This window comes from Cryptomeria japonica, chromosome 11 (assembly GCF_030272615.1).
Source record: "Cryptomeria japonica chromosome 11, Sugi_1.0, whole genome shotgun sequence".
Taxonomy (NCBI): domain Eukaryota; kingdom Viridiplantae; phylum Streptophyta; class Pinopsida; order Cupressales; family Cupressaceae; genus Cryptomeria; species Cryptomeria japonica.
The window spans coordinates 641,433,658-641,456,204 of NC_081415.1; the positions used below are offsets into that span (position 1 = coordinate 641,433,658).

General features: G+C 37.1%; 1 pseudogene; it reads right to left on the reverse strand.

Moving 5' to 3' along the window:
- LOC131860376 (alpha-N-acetylglucosaminidase-like) overlaps positions 1-22,547 on the reverse strand; it is a 302,730-nt pseudogene that overhangs the window by 279,282 nt on the left and 901 nt on the right.

Sequence of the window (22,547 nt, forward strand, 5' to 3'; positions counted from 1 at the left end):
TTCATCAATTACACAAAAGGCCACTCAATGGGCATCAAACAAACATAAAAACAAGTACAAACATCATTGATAGAATACACATCAATAATAGATATTTGCCTATTTAAAACATGTTAGTATATTCATTTTGATGTCTATAAAGCACACACATGCAACCTGAACTTTGGAACAACTTGACAAGCTGTGAAGAAAGAAACAACTTGATACTTGGCTAAAAACTTGAAAATAACTCAGCAAAAGTTGACTTCATTTCCCTTTTATTAGTACAGTCAATTGCAGGACTACTTGGCAACTTGGAAAGAGCATTGTAAGTTACCATAGAATTAAATGTAATTATCATCCCAAATGCCAAAAAAAGGATCCAAAACAGCCATCGACCTTGCTGAGATGTTAATGGGGTTTTGGGGATAGCATACATCAAGAATTTTTTTTTTCATCATTTTGAATATGAGAATTAATGTTATTCATGCAAACATTATCATGGCGATGTTTGCAAGTGAAGAGTGTACTGATGTACCTACAAAATTTAATTGTTCAAAGTAAACATCATTAAGGTAAAGTCTCAATATTTCTTCCATTGCTAGAAAAAAACCCACTGTTACACAACAACAGCCTCTAAAAGTTGTCATTAGCAACCATAAGGATTATGCACCAGTCAAAACAAATTATGGAAACCTTGAACAAGGCAATGCTTATGGTGATAACCATGTTTCCCCCAATGGAATAAGTCAAAGCTTTTATGAGCTTATGTTGCTGACAAAGACGACAGTAGTTGCTGCTGACAAAGACGACAGTAGTTTTTGTTCATCACATCAAATATATGGATAAGCAAGTCACATTGATAACAAGAAGCATACTAATAATCAAGCTACAACAATCATGAACAAGGAGCAAGCACCCACATCCTATCAAGTTGGTCCCATCACCTTCATCAAATCTAGTTTTCTTACAGATGAGATAAATGGGCAGTCTAATGTTTCCTAGTTTTTAATATACACCTCGGTATTGCTAACCAAATTTTTTTGGTACTTCCCTTAATGTTTAGAGAATAAACCTTGTGACAAACAGTTTGTGTGTAATCTGATTGAGCATATTATGCTGTTTATTTTTTGCACTTCCCTCAATGTTTAGAGAATAAACCTTGTGACTAACAGTTTGTGTGTAATCTGATTGAGGATGTTATGCTGTTTATTTTTTGCAAAGATTTTAATGCAATGATTTATCATTATGACATTAACATTTTATGAACTAGTTTGGCATTCATTATATAGGAGACTAATAATTGATGACAAGGGAATATTTTTTATTATACTATGTAAGAATGAATTACAGAGATAAATAACAATAGTTTCCAGACCTCTTACATATAATATAGGAGATTGTATTCCCATGTACACTAGCTATTCGGTTGACTTACAACCTAAGATACCGGTTCTTGGCAAAATGGGCTAGGTCTGGGTCTTGGTTCTTGCCCGGTCCTGGTTCTCCCCGGGTTCTCCCTAGGTTCCTCCCAGGTCCTGCCCAGGTGGTTGGGTTCTCTGTGGGTCCTGCCACGAAGGACCCACAAAGAACCTAGCCACCTGGGCAAGACCTGGGAGGAACCCAGGGAGAACCTGGGCGGACCCAAGAGAACCGAGGCCCATGGGTTCCCAAAAGCAGGGCCCGCGGGTCATAAAAACAAAAAAAAAACAATTAAAAAACACCCTTTTTAATATTTTTTAGCATCTAAACCCTAATTTCACCCCTTGTGATGCATGAAATGCATCGAAAAATATATATAATTTTGATGTTTGAACATATATATGTGTGTGTGTGTGTGTGTGTGTACGGACGTACCCATACCTGTACCCAAGAAAAAAAAATTGTCGAATCAGCGAATCCGTGTTGTCCTCATTTTTGTTTCCAAAAATGAAGGACCACTACGAGGAAATTTTTATGAAAAAATAAAAATTATTACTCTATGGCACGCTTCCCGAGGCAGAATTGTGACTAATCCTTGGACTAGCTTAATCCTCAGTCCGTTCTCGAACTACGTTTCGAATTTCGTCTAATTCTGAGTTCGTTTGCTATGCCTTTCCTTCAAATTCGGGTTTTAAAACCCAGACTGCAGGTGGAGAATTTTCTTCAAACTGCAAGTTTTAATGATATTCATTGTTGTGGTCTTTGTAGGGGAATTTTTGATCACTTAAATGTGCATTTTTTTATTTCAAATATGTCACTTGTAATTTATTTTAAGTTTCCCATTTAATGTTTTTATCTTTTTATTGTTTTTTGGTCATTTTTAGTTAAAATAGGGGTTTTTTAGCTCAACTGCAAGTAAACATGCAGTTTGTCCAAAAAACCCCTACTTTAATGGGTTTTACATGTAATAGGGATTTTAAATCCCCATTACATGTGTGCAAGTGTTTAATACTTGTTGTAGGGATTTTATTTCCCCCTTACAAGGAATTTTAAACTTGCAGTTTGTCTTTCAAAACCCGATTTTAGCATAAAGTTCATTTTTGACAATTTTTAAACTTGTCATTTGTCCAAAAAAACCCGATTTTGGCTTAATGAGTGAAAAAGTGAAATTTTAAACTTGTTGTTTTATATTTAAAACCCGATTTTGAGCATGAAAAGGAAAAAGGAGAAAATCGAACTTGTCATTTTATGTTTAAAACCCGATTTGCTTCCTTTTGAAGAAAATCGAACTTGTCATTCATTTTTCAAAACCCGAAATGCAAGAATGAAGCGATTTTGGACTTTTTCAAGGCGAAATTCGTGGATGAATCGTTGGATGATGGGGGCGTTTTGAGTTTGCATCCTATCTTCTTGCATTTTTTGACATCTATCATGCCATTTCAAAGACAAATCCACTGGTTTTTACCCTAAGAAACAGCAACTGCGTTTTTTTTTAAACGTGCCTCATGAATGCCACGATTTGAGCGGTTAAATCTTCAATGTTGCCCACACTCCTAAATCGTTTTGGCCTTTCTTCCTAAGGCGTGGAGGGTAAGAAAGGTTTCGCACCATTTAATGGTGCATTGAATGTGCAATATGCGATAAATGCCACGTTTTAACAAAAACGTGACTCTCTCTTGGCTGCGTGTTTAATCCTTTGGCATTAATATCTCTTCAAACACCTTTGGTGTTATTATTCCAGCAAATACCTTGATCGTTTTGCTTCAACAAACCTGGAAGGAACACTTTCATTGGCATTTTACTCTTGCAAGTTTAAGATTGCTGCCATTTTTGGGGGCATTTTCACAAAAACGTGATAAGGGTTTAATAGTTCAGTTTTGCTTCTTCATCTCAAGAAGTATTGCATTGTTGGAGAAGCATTTTGATTTTCCAATCAAGGTATGTTCTTCCTTTCTTCTCTTCTTTTTATTATTTTCATGTCTTCTTCATTTTTCGTTTCTTGTTACGTTCTTCGCATGTGTTGTTCTTCCCTTAAAATTGGTTTTCATGAAACAAATCTTCCCTCTAAAATGCAATTGTTAAATTGCACTATTCTTCTCGAAATTCCATCTTAACTTGTATTCGAGATTTTTAATCTCGATTGCAAGTTCGCTGGAAATTCTTGTTCTTCCCTTACGGTTGAGAAAATTAATCATTTTTGGTTAAATTTCCAAGCTTGAAAAATGTGAAATACCTCTCTCTTGCAAATTCGGATTTTGAAAACCGGATTACATGTTGAAAAGATCTTCCCATTTTCATGAAAATGACTATCCCGGATATTCCCATTTCTATCCATCCACGTTCCCCATATCCGCACTTTTCATTTCCATCATTTCCCGCAAGTCAAAACCCCATTTTCCATCCGTTTCTCCATTTTCGAATTTACAAGTATACTTGTATTCGGGTTTTAAAATCCCGATTGCATGTATGTACTTTCCAACTTGTATACTTACGAAAATTCCCCCAAGATCCGAAATTGGTCAAAGTCAAGATTTTCCCATTTCTACATGTCTTCCCTCTTCTTCTCACAAAACCGTGAAATTCAGAGATCAAAGTTTTACCCATTTGAAAAAAGAAAAAATTATATTTGCAGCTGATTATGATGTGGCCTTAACCCTTTTAAGTCTTCATCACAGCATTAAAGGTTCGCAATCAATGTCAGATTTGCCGGCATCGCCAACTCCAAAGAAAATGAAATACAAATATGACAAATACCAGAATGAGATTGCACCTTCCCAGGTATCTTCTCCATTGGATCGTATCAGGGATACAGAAATAGGGCACGTTGATATGGCGGAATTCATTCACAGGGTAGAAGATCCACAGGATAACAACTTGCAGCGGCTGTTGGACAGCCATATCCATCATGCGTCTTCTTTCCCAGTGGCTGCCCTAGAACCTGAATTTATTCTTGCATGCGCCCATCATTTTGACAAAGAGTCAAGAGTCATAAAAAATGATGATGGTGAAGCCATAATTCATCTTGATGCGGATACGATCGAGAAGGTCTTCAAAATACCTCCTGCACCTGTTTATATGGAAATCACCAAAGAAAATGCAGCAAAGTATTATGTGAAAAGAGAAAAAGATTGCAAGCGCCACATCAATAAGTGGATTCATGAGCCACGTCCTTCATTCTCAAGATGGGAAAAGTTGTACCGTTGTGATTTCAAGTGGGAGATAGGAGACACCATCACTCTTCTCAGCAGAATGATAGGCCTTGAGCACTCTAATGTCTTTGAGCCATGGATGTATCAATTCATCATGTTCATACGGCAGTCGCATCACATTTCATGGGGTGAAATCATCAGCGATGCTTTGTGCGAACAACTTGCAGCAGTTCCTACCACTATGACCTTCTTTATGAATTCTTATTTGGTATATTTAGCAGCATCACTTAGACACTTTCCAGGTCTTTCTACCAAGGGTGATCGCTCGCTCATACCAGTTTGGGAATATTATGACCAGCTGCCCTTGAAACCTAGCAGACTACATTTCAGAAGAGTCCAAGACGCATTCTTTGGATATTTTATGTGTCAGTTTGACATGGATCTCCGAAATAAACGAGTGTCAGATGAAGCATGGGTCAAGGTATCTGAGTATGGCTGCTTATTCCTGCAATTTCCCACCTTCACCTACATGAGGATTGGGTGCTATGATGGACAACCATACATGCTTCCAAGATACTCGACCGATAGGATAATTCTTATGGAGTTGGGAAGACAGATTATGGCTATTCATACTCTTCAGTCTGCTAGACACAAGGTCGGAATGGGAATCTCCAGCACAAATCCATTGAAAATTGGTCGATACTCCCTTGTCACATCTGTGAAGGCTAAGGCCATGGAGGTTGAATTGCAGGAAATCAAGCTTAAGAGGTTCAAACCTAGGGCTGATTTTGATTATAGAGGTATGAAGGAAAAGATCAAGAAATCCTTTGTACATGTTCATCGCATTGAAGACATCTGGGCAGATCTCCGCACAGAAGCTGAAGTCCTGAAGATGGATTACTGCAGGCTCACTGTTGAGCAAATTGTTGACTTGAACTTGGCAGATATCCCACAAGGGATGATTGATGACGGGCGTATACTTGATCCTGAATACATTTCACGGAGGGTTGAGGAAGCTCCACTTCCTTTGATTCAATGGTCACATAAAGAGTGCGTCTCCATTCTTGACAGATTTCAGCCCATCTTGGCCAACACTAACACATGGTTGAAAAGCAATGCTTTTAGACTTATCAAAATCAAGGTTGGAAAGGAAGATGATTCTACAGGGCCTCTTGGATGGAAGTCTGAGATCCAGATTGATAATAAGGAGGGTGCTTCATCTTCAAGCACAAGGATCAAATTACGAGTTAGTCGTGCAGTAGTGCTTCCACCTGAAGAAACAACTACTCGTGGGAGGAGAAATCGCGGTTCCATGTTCAGGTGGTTGATCTGGATAATCCAGAAGAGGGGCAGCAATCTGATGATGCGCCTAGGTCTCCAGTTCTAGACACGCCTCACGAGGTCATTCCTCCAGTTTCCATTGACACGCCTCTTTCTCCTCCTGATTTGCTCATTGATGAGTCTCCTCAGAATGCAGTTCCAATTTCAGCATACGAGCCTTCTCTTGATCAACAGCGAGAAAGTATGTTGAAAGTTCCTGAAGATATTCCCATTTGCATTCAGTTATCAGAAATTGACACTTCCACTTCTGGTTTTGAAGAATTCATGAGGCAATCTTCATGTCCGTTGGTAACTGAGCAAAACATAGTTGCTATTCAAACAGATATTCCTCCCAGGGTGACCACAGTGATTCAAACAGAAACTGCTTCTCCTTTGCCTACAGCTGCTACAGGAAGTGAGTTGATGACTTTGCCTCCATGGCTTAGTTCTTTCACCCCGAAAAGAAAGAAGCAAGAGATCTCACCTGATGCCTTCGACTACCAGCAACTCAAACAGTCCAGATCCAAAGTTGCTAAGAAGGCGAAGACTATTTCCAGGGTAACTGTTGATAGCAACAAGATGAAGGTAGCTGAAATTGTGGAACCTATTGCGGATAAACCACTTGAGGAAATGTCAGCTGCTGATTATAGGGTTACAAAGGTAGAATTGGGCAAGCAAACACATGAGGTTATTAAACATGATGCCCAGTTTTCTGTTGCTTCACTAGTGCAAAGATGTGACGATCTTCTTGCTAAGAAAAACAAGCTAGAAGAAGAAAATCGACAGCTCATGACAGCCATCCATAAAATCACAAAACCTGCTGCCAAAGGGAGTAACTCTATTGGTTCTTCTGGTTCCCAAGAATCGATTCGTGGAGTGGAAAGAGCTGCTCAGAAAGTACAAGCACTGGATTCCTGGGTTGATCAGCTTCATGATCAATGCGTGCAAGTTATAAAAGACATTTTTCAAATAATGTCTAAGCTGGAAACCATTGAGGAGAAATTGGATCAGACTTCTAACACTTTCAAAAGGAATCTGGAAAATGTTGAGAAAAGTCTGGCAATGTGGCGTACCATGCCCCAACAACAGCTCAATATCTTGCAGGATCACACCATCATTTCTTCCAGGGTCATGTACTTGGAATTCGAGGAACTCATGGAAAATAAAACTCTTGTTCTTAAATCCCTCATCGAAGAGATCACCAATGCAAGGAAATTCCGGGATGAAATTTATCAAGGTATTGTTTCACATTGTGAAAGGGTCTCTTGCAACATAGTAAGTCAGGATGGAGAGCTAATTCCAGAAGAAGAGGTTCTTGCAGATTTACAAATGAGGATTCACAGTGAATGGAGAAGTGAACAATTCTCAGCAGTTTCAATTCAAACATTGATGAAACACCAAGCCTTCTTGCATGAGATTCAGTCCATCTTGGATAAAGACAATTCCGCGCTTCTCCGCTGCCACGATACTATTGTGAAGACTATGGTAGTTGCTAAGAACACTCATGAACCGAATCCCGAGGAACTACAAGCAAGCATCCTGAAGTTTCAAGGATTCATGTCTTCACAAAATTCAACTTAAGTGTTTTTCAGCACTTAGTTGAATCTTCTCTCTTTTTGTAATTTCTTAGTTGTAATTTTGTTTTAACAAGATACATGTAAAAGTAGTTTATGTAAAATGCAAGTTACACATTACTTGTACTTTTGTAATTACATGTAAGTTAACAACAAGTTGTGTCCGATTAGGACTGTAGTTAGTTAGAGTAACTCTTAGTTAGTTAATGAAGTCTCAGTTATTTATTGAATAAGTCTTGGTGGTTGAGAGAATCTCTCAAGTTAGTTAGGATCCTCCCACCTTTTTCTCAAGGCTCCTATTCTATAAATACTTGAGAGGTCCATTGTAATTTTTATCTTTTTGGAAAGCAAGCAAAAACTCTGCCAAATTTACAGCAAGAAGTCTTTGAGCTTATGAATGTGAATTGAAGGTTTTGGAAGAATAATAAAGAAGGATTACTCAAGTTTTGAGTCTTTGAGCTACATGTTTGAGTTTGAATCTTTTTATTTCTTCTATGCAAAGTGTTTCTAAAGGAGCTTAGTCCAATCTGATTTGAAGTCTTTGAGCTGCAAGTAGAGAAGATTAATTAGAATAGGAAACTCTCTTGAAGGAACAGCAAGTCTTTGAGCTTGCGTCCATTCTTGAGGAAAATTATTGTTTGATAAGAAATAGCAGCAAGTCTTTGAGCTCGCATTATTTCTTGTCTTTATGTTGAAAGAATAGATTATTCCAGTCTTTGAGCTGTTATCTTTTATTCATTGTAAATTTTAGTATAGCAAAGGGTAGATAGGACTTCCAATAGTCAAGTCTTTGAGCTTGATATTGCTGTCCCGTCCCGAAGGAAGTGACGGAAGTCTTTGCACTTTCAGGAAACTTCATTTCCTTTCTCTCATTTCACTTGAAAGTAATTACTGTTGTTCATATTCAATCGCTATCCTTTTCTGTGAAGAGAAAAGGATATTGTCTTTCTTGAAGAAAGAAGGAAGACTGCTGTCCCATCCTATTTTTATTTCAGTTTTAGTTAGATAGGGGGAGCCTTCCCTTAATTAGGAGAGTTTTTACTCGTGTGCTGTGGTTGAAACCACAATTTTGTATATTTCCCCTAAGTGTACAAAATTTTCAACCAACAATCCGTACCCGAATCAGTAACTTAGCTTACAACCAATGACCTTCATACAGTAAGAAGATACTTCATGATACAAATCTGATCCTTCACTTGGCCTGGTGGTCTTCATGTCCAAAACTGAAAACAGCAGTCTATGTCCTCATATTTAACCCCTGTGCAACACAGCAGGTATCATCTCCGACTCAAGCATCCAACTTTTCTATATCGCTTACTTAGAATTGTGTAAGTCAATATACCACTAAACAATAGCGAACACCCAACGCATAATTTTAATCACCTAGCTAGAGCCTTCAAGGTGCACACAAAAACAAGATCTCAATCCATATGCCCACCAACAAGGTACTTAGATGCCAAAAATATGAATAGAAAGTCTTTCAACCTGCTAAGGAAATACTTTTGAATCTGCCCAACAACCTGCTATCAATCTCACATCTCCGTAATACTGAAATCACCCAGCAATAGGAGCCCATATAGTAGCAACTAGCAAAGAAATGTTAGAATGCACATCTAGTAGTCACCACTCTCAACGCCCAACCACAGCTTCAAATTGCCACCTATCTTTGCCCAAATAAACCAATAGCATCACCCAACAATGGGAAGTCCTAAAGCGGCTAGCAATGACCAACACAGTCTTCACCTTTTGCTCCTCAAACTCGACTCTAGCACAAGGGTGTTAGTCGACCAAGAATAATCAGCCAATATTCATCATAAGTTAATGCTTCACTAAGGAAATAAAATTTATCCCACACACACCACACTTCAAATTCCGTTGACCACACACAAACTAGCAACTCCCTTTTAATTAACTCACCTAGCCAAACAAAATGATTGTGCCAATGGTTATCTATAGGCCCAACCAAGATAAAAAATTCCCACGCCATCATTCTATAAATAATTCAAATAGGACTTACAAGATGAATCGGGCTTATTTGTCTGCTAGCTCCAAAACTAATAAGCCTATGAAGGCTATGGTGTGTAATGTCCCTACTAGTTAGAGATCACTATCCTACAAAACAGTTTGTTAGAATATAACGGACATATATATATAACTAATCTAACTTTAAAATACTTAATTAACATAATCACAATTTTTATCTAATAAAAAGGATACGAATGCCATACAAAAGTATGTCCTTAGGCGGTCGTGAAGCTCGCCCTCTTGGAACCCATCTTGGTTCCAAGCCCTCCAGGAAGTCGAAGGTGAATTCGACCCCTGTCTTGAATGTAATTTCTTACATCCAAGCCATCCAAGAAATCGAAGGTTAGTTCGATTCCTGTCTTGGGTGTAACCTCTTACACCCAAGCCATCCAAGGAAGATCTTATGTCCATTCCTTGCCTTGGGTGATGCATCCCATCATCCAAGTCCTCAGAAGGGACCGGCCAGATCCGTCCCTTCTTGGTTGAACTTAGTCAACCAAGCCATACATATGCATATCAATGTTCAGTATATATACTGCCCTAGGGATTATCATAATCCCTCCCTTAGACTAAGTGAGTTTCCTCCCTATAGCCTCCAACATGTAATCACATTTATAATACATTTTTGCATTTGATTACTATTTTCCATTCCTTAATCCATATTTACAAATTCCTGATTTAACATGTATTCCCTAACATATATTCATAAAAATGTTCATTAATCAATATTCACATTTATTTCTTTAACATATATTTCTACTATTCATTGATATGTATTTATTACTTATGTTCATACATATTCATCAATACCTAAGAACCATTCGTTAACATATATATTAAAATGTTCGTTACTTATATTCCTCAACATATGTATCAAAATACTCATTATTAATATTCATTAATATACGTATTAAAATATTCGTTATTAATATTCATTAGTATTCATTATTAACATTCATTAATATAAATATTAAAATATTCATTATTAATATTCATTAATATATGTATTAAAATATTCATTATTATATATATTAAATATTTATTATTAATATTCGTTAATATATATATTAAAATATTTATTAACTATATTCATTTACCTATACATAGGTGACATCCCTTACCTATCTACACCCACCGTAGCAGTTTCCAATCTGCAGTTCCTAATTGCTTGCACACAATGATGGACTACTGTTCCAGATATGACAATAAATATATGCAAGGTCTGGTTGCCTTTACTGATTTCTGCCTTTATCTTTTATGCAGCTTTAATGTGCCTTAATGGCAATCTCTTCTTGGTAATCGCTGTCATTTATCCATATATTTTGATCCCTGCTCCTAAATGCTTATATCTGACTTGTCCTTCAAAGACAAAATCCCCTGATGCCTTCCAAATTGCCCTGAGAAGGCCACTGCTCGATAGAGCAATCCAAATATGGAAGAGAATAAAAAAGGCAAAAATAATCTCCTGATCCTAAATGGAACGGTGTCGATCTCCTTAAAGTATCGATGCTTGATAGTGGATGAGAGGTGTTTCTTAATCGCACCTCCTTGTGCATGAGACCCACACATGACGTTTTAAGAAGATACCGATCGATAATTTGATAGCTTGTTATATGCTAATCTATATCATTAAGTCTTTTTCGCTAGAATAATCGTCATCCTTTAATAAGACAATGCTCTGAAGATTAGGAGTATCGTTCGATGAGAAATCGCTGTTTTTGCTAATGACGTTACCCCTCCACAATCACTAGTAGTCGACTTCACCATTCACCAATAGTTTACGATTCTTTTATAGTATTGCCACTTAATCCTTTGGAAGTTTTGGGTGTATACATTGGAGACTTGCTATGATGCTGCTTGTAATCTTAATTCCCTTATCCTTCCATAGTCGATCCATTTATATCATCAATAATGATGAATCTTCTGATTGTGTATTGTCTTTATCGTGGACTTCCATTTACAATTTCTAACCTTGCTTTCAAATTTGTCTCCATAAGAGACTTCCCAAATTTGGACCACCTCGGTGAACTATGCCCCTATGCACTTAGAATGTTTGCTCTCAGAGATGGGGGCATCACAACTCACATATTCATGATTGTCAAGACTCAATATAACCAAGGCAACTATATTCTTACTATTGTTTAATGGTCAATATGTATTTTAGGTAGAATAGATTTTTTCTATTTTTACTTTCAGTTATCAATTGTTTCTTTAGGAAACATCGTCTGTATAATTGTCTATATGTACATTCAATTATTTTAATAAAATTATTTTATTATTTAATTTTATTTGAATATTTCAGGAATATTATTAGTAACAAATATTAATAGATATTAATTAAATAATATATTTAATAAATTTAATCCAAATAGAAATTCGTTGTTATTATTATATTAATTAATAATAATAATTACTTTATTTAGGATGTATATAACGATCAAGGAGGGGACATGACATGGTGGAGGTAAAATCAATTCTTGAAAATATATTGACTTTTCAGTAAGGCTGAAAGCCTTCATATACATCATCCTTTTTGATAGCAATCAATAAGGGAGTTCGGCTCATACCAGAAAACCAAAGGGGATGGTTGGGTAAAAGGTACATTATTTGTTTAATTATCTCTATTCTAACTCATAGCCATGATACACACACTCCACAATAAGAACAACAAATTCCAAGATAGACAAAATCAAACTCCAATAATTTTGAACTGACAAACTTGAAACTCTGAAGAGATAACTCTTCTTTCTAAAAAAATTATGCAAAATCCTTTACACACAAATTGAGACTCCAATTGAATCTCAACACATTAACTAGGGAGGATCTCTCACCACCATGTAAATCTTCTTCGAGAGGGTTTTCATCCTCCAAAAGGCTAGGATGAACCAAGTTCAATCCCATATACCCCAAGGATTTTACCAAAGAGAAATCAAATAATCTACATAATGCTAAATGAACTCCAAAAGCTCCTTTTATAAACTTTCTAGTAACCTTCTGAAAAACACAATATAAAATCACTCTATAAACTAAATAAGCCTTATATCCCTAAAAAGTGATTTATTTCATTATCTAATTATTCTCAACACTTTAATCACTTTATCAAGCATCCATCAAATAAAACTTTTGATCTCGATTCCAACGAGCTATAACACTAAGGTGCCCTTAAAATAATTTAAATAATATTAAGCAACCTTAGCAACCTTATTAAATTAAAGCCACTAATACACCTGATTTGTAGAAACGGTTGGAAAACATTGGAACCGAAATCTGATTGCTCTGGGGTGATGCCAATGATGAATAGTGAGAATCAGGGCTGACCAGGCGACTTACTATAAATGGACGCTCCATCCAAGAATCTTTGAGAACACACCAAAAGTCAAAAATCACTTCAAAAAGTGGTACAAGTGTCCTCAAGGTTAACTAAACTCATTGGCAACATCAAATAATCCTTTTGACAAGGTTGACACTCATCGAGAAGGTTAGAACCAATTGCAATGCTAGAGAACCCAAAAATGTATAGTCCTCCCTCCATAAAAATTGCTTGTCCTCAAACAATGCCCATACCACACCAAAATCACCAAATTGATCTAAACTACAGCCAAATGTGATCCCAGGGTCCCACGTCAATCTTAGAAAAAATTAACCATGCTGACACCCAATAATGTGACCATCCTCAAAACCCAAACTGAAATACTTGAAAAGACTAAAACCTATACCATGAAAGGCCTCCTGCCAAAGCATCCCAATAAGGTCTACAAATGCAATACCACTAATGTCGCTATCTTGGGCAGCAAGAAAAATAATTTGTTCGACCAAAATACATAATACTTAGCATAACTCTACATGGTGTCCCAAAAATGAAGCAAATCAATCCCTGACAAGTGGCTGGTATAGAAGATGATTGCAATGTCAACTCTAAAATTAGCTATCCTAGGAACACCTCCATGGTCATAAACTGATAACACCTCATCAACATATCTCCAAGTGTCAAGAAGGTAGACTCCAGCACACCAACTCACCAAACCAACTCCAATTATCAAAGCATCATCTGAAGATATATATACCAATATTAAGAAATGATTGCAGTAACCATCACTCATCAAGGATGAAGCAAAAAAAAACTTAACTATATCCAAAATATTTCCCACAACCAGCTGCCATTAAACTTGCAAGTGCTCAAAATCAATCTGCCCATTAACTGAAGTTGCCAAACTCAACACTGTAATGTTGGGGCATGTAATATCCCCAACAATTTTTTTTTGTTTTTAACAGTTTTACAAACACACCAATCACCCGTTAGGGCTAGAATTAAGCAATCCAAATCAACTGAAAGCAACCCTACACCTTTTGATCATCGAGAGCCTAGACTGGGAGGGTGAGAGCATATGGTGATGGGGGGTTCGTTAGATGCAATACTTGGAAATGCTGATTACAATATTGGGCGGCAAGCCAGCCCCTTCCACTTTCCAACAGGTAAAAACAAGGAAACTTGGCGGTAAACCAGCCAAGTAAACAAGAACACACTCAAGCACAAATCACTCTACCGCGATATTTCAGCAGAAGGACTTATTATTAAACAAACTCAACTCAACCACTTATGCAGTGGGAGGACAGTTACAAACAAAAATCACTCAACCACTTATGTGGCGGGAGGACAATTACAAATAGAGATCACTCAACCGCTTATGCAGTGGGAGGACTGAACTGCAAACCGAATTATAAACACTAAAGACGGCCAAGCCAGCCTCTTCCATTTATGTAGTGGGAATTACAATGAGTACTTCAGATACAATAGAGGTTAGTACTACTAACCAACAATTACAATGATGAATATAATGAAGTACTAAGGATCATAACAATAAGACTCAAAGAAATACAAGATAAAACACAAATAACCAAATCTGATGTAAAAGACCAGCAACTCCAGCAATGGACCAACAACACTGAAAGTCTCACAACTCCCCAAAAACAGCTCCAAATTGCACACGAACACAAGCAAATGAAAGGTATGACCAAAACGACCAAGATAGAACCACAAACCGGCACCAAAAATACCATCAACAAACAGAACGCAACCCAAGGCACCTCCAAGAAAGTACGGCCAGCACTGGAAGTGCGATTTGCTGCCAAAAATCCAAACTAACACTAAAAAGCACGCCATCCCAGAGGAATAATCACCCAGCCAAGACGAATCCGATGAGCCACTATCCAAAAAGATTTGACACATGGGAAGGGAGATATGAACAAAACTTCACTTTAGCCACACCAAACCAGTAACACAAAAAACACTGAACACACACTAAAAACTGAAAACACACTCTCAAAACTTCTCCAATAAACAAATTGATCAGCTAGGGACTGTGTTTCAAGTACGAAAATGTGCAAGCTAGGAAGCCACAACTCCGAAGCTCAAACTCAATCACCATTTCAACAACATAACGTTATAATTTCTCCAAGATGATAAAATGAGGTGCCCAACCTTGTATTTATAGATTTCTAGATCTCAAATTCAAATTAACATGGCGCCAAATTCCCTTTAATTTCATTTGCATCTCATTACATGTCCCCCTCAAGACATGGCGTCCCTCTTTAGGCCCCCCTAGTTGAACTTTGCCAAGGTACACAAGTTCAAACATGAGAAAATATTACATAGTGTGAAATGACTTCATTTTGGGCGCCATCCTGACTTGGGAAATAAAATGTGACTTAGGATACCTCCAAAATTGATCAGAAAAATAATTAAATATCAAACTTTAGAATAAAGCAATAATATTTAATGAATCAATTATAAATCAACTACTGATCACTGCCAAATCAAACTGTAAACTGAAGTGTAGAAAGTCACTAATCTGAACTGGATTGGAGTTCTACCCAAGACTTCTAAAAATAGTATTGCCTAAACTGACACTTACTAAAAATAGTAAGTCATGAAAACTACTCTGAAAAACATGCTCATCAAACCCTGTGAATGAGCTCGAAAAACCCTAAAATCCAGTCAGCTGCCACCAACTTACTAAAAATAGTAAGTTCAAAAATCACTTCAGAACAAGATGCATGTTATACCTATGCGAAGCCCTCAGAAAACCCAGAAGGAATCCACAATCGGAATTGAAGAATCCTTACCAAACAAGAACCAATTGGTTCATGCAGCATTCCACAAAAATAGGAAACCCTAATTCCTAATTCCAGTCAACCTACGGGTCTCTGGAATAGGCTAATGGACCACTAATTACTCCTTACTAAGAAGGGGACATTACAGGGCAGCAAATATTAGTATGAAATACTCCTAAAAACATAGGAAAAACATAGATATGACCATGGAAATGGCTGAAAATATTCTTATATGACTAGATCGCCTCTACCAACCAACCCCAACCACAAAATACTCCATTGTTGGGCTGGAATTTCATACCAATTCACCTACATGTCAAGAACTAAATAGGCCGATTGGAAAGTGGATAGTGATATTGATTGTGAAATTTTGTCGACAACTCCAATCCTAAGTCAACACCTCATAGCTACAAACTTCACCTAGGTCCCAAATCCTGTGATTATCACCAACCACATCACTAAAATTAGAAAGTTCTCCATCACCCAACTAAAAGAGTGGATTAACAAACAACATATCAGCACCTATCTCAAACCATAGTTTGAGAACTCGAACTCAACGCGGACTCGACAACCCAAAATAGAACTCGGACTCAGGACTCAGCAAAAAACTCGGCTAGGACTCGGCAAAGAAGAAAATTGTAGTTTTACAAAAAAAATAATGCATTTAGAGAACAAAAGAGCTATAATTCAAACATATCACATGTCATATAATCTTCAAACACTCAATATTTGAAATTTCATCATTCTTGAATGATAAATTCATAATAATACTCATAGTTTCAAACTTTCAAATGTATAACAACATCATAGTTTAGAAATGTTTATATATAATGATATGTCAAAATGAGAAAAACAACCAAATCAAATCTACATCTTCCTCTTTCCTCTCCTAATGTAACTCAATTATTGAGGCCTCATTGTTATTCAAAAACAAAACTGTCTCCATCCTCGTCCATTGCTTCCAGTTTTGCTGCTCCTCGCTCGTACTTGGCTCTAGTTCGATCTTGTACGCTCGTCTTCTCCTCTTCTTCCAAAACTCTCAATGTGCAGACCTATTTTTGGCAACCAAGAGGCAAGAAATGATCAAAAAGTAAAGAACATGTTGTAAAGTTGCCTTGACATCTGATTGGGCGCACGAGAATTCTGGGTCGAGACTCATGAGTCCCTGACCAAAACTTGTGCGATTCCATGCCCACGACTCGACGAGTCTGTGTCTAGACTAGCCAAGAAACGGCTTGCAAGTCCATGGCACTTGGACTCAGCGAGCTCCAAGACTCGTGAGTCCAATGAGTTTTGGCGATTTTTGGTAGAGTCCTAAAACTATGTCTCAAACAATGGGTTATCAAAAAAATGAAGATTATCCTCATCCCCAAACTCAAACCAATCCTATTGCTGATCCAAAATTTGATTTTTTGATTTCTTGGAACAATGGACTAGATCATAAACCTCTTGAATGCAATCAAGTTCTTCAATTACCTACTTGATCTCCTTGGCCCTTTCTCTATTTTCCTACTTAAATTTTTTGGCCTCATAGAGATGTCCTTCCACTTCAAGAAGTGCCTGTTAGACACTCCAAAGCAAGCTTCATGGAATTAAGCTCAATGGTGAGCTCACTAACCTCTCCCTTTGTCTCCTTAGATAGATAAATCCTCATTTGCAATCTTGGTGGCTACATCTTTATTATGGATCATATGCAAGAAGGCTGATTTCATTTCTTCCATTGTTCTCTTAATCATTTGCAGATCAGCAAGGGGAATAATTTGCTCATACTGGTTTCTTGGTGTCTTTGTGGATGAAATTTTCAACAAGTCTTTTTGTGCCATCCAACCTAGATAATGTGTGCACTTCATTTTCATAAGACACCAATAATTTACTCTTCCATCTTTCCTCACAAATATCCAAATCATGCAACTTTAATGAATTGCTGTTATAACTTATGATGCATGCAAAAATTAGAACTTTTGTCATACCTTTCAGCAGTGACTCCAGGTTAGAGAAATAGGAATTGCCCAAAATCGCCGAGTTTGGGCGATTCCCGAGTTGAGTGAGGGTCACCGAGTCTACTGGGCTCGGAATCGAACTCGGACAAGTATGGCCCCAAAATTCACCCAAAATTGCCATCTTCCAAACTCACCTAAAATCGCTGAGTTTGGGAGTCAGGACTCGCCAAACTCGGCCGACATAAAAGAAACTTAAAGACAAAAAGAAAACATGTTTTAAAATGTTTTTAACTTTTTTTTTTTTGTTTATATTTTGCTTTGCCCCTAAAAATGAACTTCATTTCATTCATTTGGCAAAATAGGGAGCAGTCTAGGGGCGCTACACCTTGACCCAACTTGGGGCACTACCCCCAAACCCCTATCATAAAATTAGGGGAGAAACTGTGGCGATAAAAGTAGGGAAATTTTAACCTCCAAGTCTGATTAGGCTCCATATAACAACATATACTTTAATTTCGTGCATCAAGAGTTGGAAAGGAAGAGTTTGCATCTCATTTGATCATATGATGACATGGATTTTTTATTCCATGAGTTTTGTAATATTGTATACATTTGACAATATTTATATATCTATGTTTGTTATTTCCTTCAGCTACAATTTGCATTTATGCTTATGTGATTGATGTATACTTGTGTATGTAATCAAATTAGCTTCTATTTGATGATGTTATTGTGTCTTTGAGGTGTATTTAATAAAGGGTGAATGAAACAAGTTTTAAATCCTTAAAAAACTCTAAATTTCTTGATTTTTTCACTTTGTTGAGTGCAGCCAAGCCTGTGTTGAGTTTCGACCTCGAGTCCCGAGTCCCGAGTCCCAAGACGAGTACGCCTCGCCAGGATGAGTACGCCTCGCCGAGTCAAGTCAGAGTCCCAAGTCCCGTTTCTTTGCTTCAGGGCCATCTCAAGTCTCATGTGCCTCTCCTTTACCATCTTGATGAAAATGCTCAACATTAAGTTGTGAATCCAAATCAGCAAGTCACTAGGCCTTTGATCAGAATTAACTCAATGCAATAAATTTTATGCTTGGTCTTTGGGAACAAACATTTCAAAATAAGCTCCCTCAATGGCATCCTCTTGGCATACTTTATGCTCTAATGTTAGGAAAGCATTATAGTCAAAAGAAAATGCATCCCAATTTGGTTCCTCATCATACTTAGGTGCCAACACACCTGGACCCCAAGGACTTGAGGGTTGGTTTCTTTGTTTAGAGAAAATATGTACCTTATGTGTGATTGATTCTCTAAACAAATCTCTCTCCAAGTCAAAGAGACTGAAACTATCATGGTCGCTCCTTTCCAAATGTTGTATTAGGACATCCAACCAATATCCATCTAGACTAGCATCTCTAGAACGAGATAAGAGATCATCATAATGACCTGATTTTGAGACACTGACATATTTGCCTCTAACATGCTTTTCTTCTAAGCGTGTTGTTGTGACCTAATCACACATCACCCCATTCCAAATGGGAACCCCCTACATTTTTGTCCACTTGGTCTTTTGGTTGTGAGTTTTTGGTTAGTTTAGCAGCAAATTCTTGAATCTCCTTGAGTCTCCAACATTTTGGTAAATTTTGGCTAGGTTTGGCTCAAAGAAACGGGACTCGGACTCGGCAAGGCCGACTTGAAGTCAGACTCAGCTTCAGACTTGGCTGGACTCGAGAAAGTGAAAAACTCAAGAAATTTAAAGATTTTTAAAGATTTTGGACCCCAATCTATGTCTGGCCGAGTTTGGCCGAGTCTGGCCGAGTTTGGCCGAGTCTAGCGAGTCTGGACCCCAGACTCGGCCGAGTCCGAGTTCGAGTTTGCTGGACTCGTGGGGGGTGACTCGGACTCGGACTCGCCGAGTTTGGGCGATTTTCGTTTCTTTGGTCTGGATAGATTTTTGATAAATTTGGCCAAGTTTGGAAGCAAGTATTGTCTATTTTAGGGTTTCTACGCATAGAAAACAAGTCAGTAACCTTAGGCATGGTAAAATTTTGGTTAAGTGTTGACAAGAGAATCCTTCAAGGAAACTACCGGTGAAATTTGAACGTTTTTAAAAAACTTACTATTTTTAGTAAGTCTATTTTTAGTTTCACTATGGCCCCGATTGGCCTAATTTGAGTTTGGATAAACTTACTATTTTTAGCAGTGTCTATTTTTAGTAAGTTTTAGTGTGTCCCTGTTTGCCCTAATTTTGTGTTTGGAAGAACTTATGATTTTTAGTAAGTCTAGTTTTGGAAGGACTATCCTTGGCAATAGGTGAAAGCACTAACTAGAGAATGATCTTAAGCATCAAGTTTTAAATCATGAAAAGCAAATAAGCAAGCAAGTGATCAATTTCTAACCAAGTCTAGAAATCCTCCTTGGAAAGACTGAGCATGATAAAATCTATTCTTGGGCACAAATCCCAAGACAAGGAGGAATTATCCTTCATTCCAAAAGTCCTCGTTAAGGCATCTCTATGAGCCTAGACTAACTCCTTGGGCACAAATCCCAAGGAGAGGAGGAATTTTCCAAAAATCCTCCCCTACCACTCCTGTGCACCATAAATCTCTCCTTAGGCACAAATCCCAAGGCAAGGAGGAATTTTCCAAAAATCCTTCCCTACCAATCAAACGCGCCAGAAATCTCTCCTTGGGTGCAAATCCCAAGGCAGGGAAGAATTGTCCATTTGTTCCAAAATCCTTCTCTGCCACTCTAGTGCGCCAAGAATCCCTCCTTAAGTGCAAATCCCAAGGTAGGGATGAATTGTTCTTCTTTCCAAAATGGATAGGACCCTAAAGAACACTTATGATAGACATCATAAGTTCCTTCATAATTAAATCTTTGAATGTCATCCAAGCAATCAAAAATATAAAAAAAATTTTTAAAAAGAACAATGTAAAGAGAGCAAAATTATCCAACAAATAAAACCATTCCTATGGTACCTTGGGTCAATACTATGATGAAAACCCATTCTCCGGCATTGTGTGTAAATTCATTGTCTACGTGTACTTTGCACTTGGGGGAAGTTCATTCCATCATATCTATACATTACATCATACCTCTCCATCCCATCATATCCATCCTCTTATCACATTTTCTTGACCTTTACAAGGATAGAGCAAAGTGTTGAAGCATGTTTTGGAAGAGTCTTGATATTTCAAATCTTCAATGAGTACTCCAAAATTCTATCACAATTTACATTCTTATATACATTCAATGATTATGAAACAAGTTTTGCAAGAAGCAATTCAGTCAAATCTTGATACGAGTGACTATTTCTGCACAGCATCATGAACAACACATATTTGAATGGGGCATGTTATTCCTATGTGATATCATCCTTGAAGATCACATCCAAAACCCTTGAACCATCCATCCTAAACTCTGCATTCATTCCATCCACTATCTAGAATATTTAAACCATTCCATCCAATCTGCCCTTCATCCTTGTCACTAAACTTGGTTTTCCCTTGTCATTGGCTACAAGCAATCGCAACCCTTCAGAGCAATCCAAAGGCAATTAAATGCAGCAATACCATCCAACAGAACAAAACACTCACCAGCAACCCATCCACATTCTTAGCACAATCCATCTCAACTACAAAGTGGAAAAATCCAAAGAAATCTAGCCAGTTTAAAATCAAACACAGGTATACATTGCAGAGCTCTAGTAGAATCATTAGAGCAACCACATTCATAAGCATGAATCTTCTTCTCAAAGAGAAAAAACAGTTGATTGGAGATTTGCACTGCTTTAAAATCATTGCTCACAGAAAAGATCATGGAATCCATTATGTTTCAATTGGGGATTCAAAATTGATTGGTTGTTCAGAATCTTCAGATGCACATTGGGCGGGATCATCAGACGATAAAAGAGCACATCCCCTTACACTATGAAGTGGATTGATACATCAAATGTAGAAGCAGAATATGTTGCATTAACAGCAACATGTACACACGCAGTTTGATTGAGTAGAGCGAAGAACAAAGAAATCCTACAATGATATTTTGTGGCAATGTTGGACTTGGAGCAATACAATTACAAGAAAATCTAGTATTTCGTGCAAAGACAATATACATAGAACTGAAAGATCATTATGTAAGAGTTGGTACAAGAGAAGTTGGAATTCAGTTTTGTAGGTCAAAGGAACAACTGGCAAATATAATGACTAAAGTAGGACAAATAATAAATCCAAAGTTTGAAGATAAAGTTGTGAATATAGGAATTTGACATCAACGGGGAGATAGGAAGTTCCAATGTCAAGTAGAAAAATGCTGATCAAGTTAAGTTACGAAGTTAACTAATGCTGACAAAGTTAGGGTAAGCTGATTAAGTTGAATTACTGATTGTTGAAGTTGAACTGTTAACATTGAGGATATTTTAGTTGTTCTTGAAGATGGCAGTTAGTTGTCAAAGGTGATAGGAAATTACTAACAAAGATGATAGAAATTGTTGTTGAAGATGCTTTTTTTGCATTCCACAACCCATTGGAATTTTTTTTGCAATCAACAAAAAAGATTTTGTTTTCAAACAAGTTCAAATTTAGTTGTTTTACCGCTCAATTCAGACTTTGCTATTTGTTTGAGCACCTTCTTTTATAAATTTAGGGCTCAATTTTAGACTACACAAGAACTTTATTTAAGATTATTTTAACTATTTTATATCAATTTTAAGGAGTATGCAATTCTATATTAGATGCATTATTATTCAGCTTGTAAGCAAGCAGAAAGATTCAGAGAAGGGAAAATCAGCTTATTATCAGACTCAAAGAAGTTATTTTTAAGAATAAATAGTTGTTATTTTTTCCCATGTTAATTTTTGAGCAGCAGCCACTGCTCTATACAAAATTTATTAACAAATTATTACTGATGTTATTCTTGAAAGGTTAATTAGTGACCTAAAAGAGATAGCAGAGATGAAATTAAAACTGAGTTTCATAAAGACGAAGATTTTGTTGATCGTTAAAGTTAATTATTAATACAAAGTAAAGTCTCTCT